Source organism: Gracilinanus agilis, chromosome 2 (assembly GCF_016433145.1).
Source record: "Gracilinanus agilis isolate LMUSP501 chromosome 2, AgileGrace, whole genome shotgun sequence".
Classification (NCBI taxonomy): Eukaryota; Metazoa; Chordata; class Mammalia; order Didelphimorphia; family Didelphidae; genus Gracilinanus; species Gracilinanus agilis.
In genome coordinates, this window is record NC_058131.1 from 571,582,742 (window position 1) to 571,584,801 (window position 2,060).

At 36.1% G+C, this 2,060-nt stretch overlaps 1 pseudogene; it reads right to left on the minus strand.

Annotated features, from left to right (window-relative positions):
• Positions 1-253: 253 nt before the first annotated feature.
• Positions 254-1,668, minus strand: LOC123234174 (annotated as a pseudogene).
• Positions 1,669-2,060: the final 392 nt, after the last annotated feature.

Genomic DNA, 2,060 nt, shown 5'->3' on the forward strand with positions numbered 1-2,060 from the left:
CCAATTTATCTCTTTCAGTGTGTCTAACCAGCTCTTCTTCATCTCCCTTGCCTAGAACATCATCTTGTCATGCACCCTAAGAATGGCTGGCCCCCAACACTGGGTCTTTTTTCCTTTTGACTTTTTTAAGTTTAGGTTTCCTCTTAGGCAACTACAGACATAATAATACATGGTTTGAAATTAACATTCTTTTATCACTTTATACTAATCAAGATACAGTACATTAGAAAAATAATATTATACAATTATTATATTAGATGAAAGGGTTTTGGTGAGGGGGGGTTGCCATTTCTTCAGGGGAGTGACTTTTTATTACTTCTTTGATGAGCTACTCAAATGCAATGAAATAACTTTGGCACTGCCATGTGTCATTATAAATTCCATCTGGAAAAATTACTAATCTTTTAGTCTGAGACAGGGCTAGTTTATAAAGCTGTTTCATCATTACTGCTGGAATTAACTTGTCAGATAGCCCCAAGATGAAAAGAGAAACACATCCTACATTGAGAGAATTTTTTTCTGTAGGAGAGGAAAGGAAAGGAAAGGAAAGGAAAGGAAAGGAAAGGAAGAAGGAAAGAAAGAAAGAAAGAAAGAAAGAAAGAAAGAAAGAAAGAAAGAAAGAAAGAAAGAAAGAAAGAAAGAAAAGGAAGGAAGGAAGGAAGGAAGGAAGGAAGGAAGGAGAAGGAAGGAAAAGAAAGAGAAAATAAAGTTGTAGCCATATTTGGGATGTTTAGAAACATGTTCTCCACCATAGTGGCTGGAATCTTATGGGAATTTTCAGAAACTGAGTGAATGCGATCCCAAAGGAATGGTCAAAAATAAAAATTTTGCTTTATCAAGGTCAGGTCTGCCCACTCAACTTCAAATTGAAGCAGGCTCCTTCTTTACTCTCTGTCTCCTCACTCTTTTCCACAACCTCTCTAATCAACAGATAAAAGGCTAACTTTCAGGTTAACCATAAACAAAGTATTTGGTAACCTGTGACCAATACTGATTGTGTCTCCATGAAAAGAAATAATATGATGAAAAAAGCCATCTGCCTCTGGAGAAAAAAAACTGATAGAATCTGAATGCAAACTTACTACATTTCACTTCATTTCTTTGCTTTTTCTTTCATTTGTTCGAGCTCTCTTTCACAAAAGGACTAATCTGGAAAGAAAAGTTTATACTATTACATGATAAAATCTATATATTTGCCATTTTGAGTAAGTAGGAAGGGGAGAATTTGGATCAAACTTAAAGAAAATGGTTAAAACACTGCTTTTTCCTGTAATTGAATTTAAAAAAATAAAATATTAATAAATAAGAAAAAAAGAAATGATAGTTGGGGAACATATTGAGTCACCTCCAGTATATTTCAGAAATCTAAGATTGAGAAGGACTCCATCTTTGGTTCTGATGAAAATGTTTTCATGTGAAATACCAGTTGGTATAGGGACCGTATAAGGGAGTGTGGGTGGTGGTGATGGTAGCTGTTCTGGAAAATTAAGCAATATAGACTAGAATTTATATGGAACACCTGCTATCAATACAGAGTTTAACACAGATAAGGCAATGCTTCTGAACTAATGGAAAGTCACTATTAAAGGCAAAAGAGAAATATGATGGAGAGCCCAAGGCCATGAATATGTCTTTCAACAAGCTCCACGTGATCCATGACTGTTCCATTGTAAATCTTCTTGAATAATTATTCTATATTTACTTGATTCATGGATGTAGGGTCACTTTTTTCTGCCAGTTTTTCCTTCTCCCTTCTCTTTATTTATTTATTTATTTAAAACCCTTACCTTCCATCTTAAAATTAATACTGTGTATTGGTTCCAAGGCAGAAGAGTGGTAAGGACTAGGTAATGGGGGTGAAGTGACTTGCCCAGGGTCACACAACTAGGATGTGTCTGAGGTCAAATTTGAACCTAGATCCTCTCAGCTCCATCCACTGTGCCACCTAGCTGCCCCTTCCCTCTTCCCTTTATCTCTCCTCTGTTCCTTCTCCTCTTTCCTTTCTTCCTTCTCTTCTCTTCCCTCTCCTCTCTCCTAATGAAATCTCCAATGAAATCTCT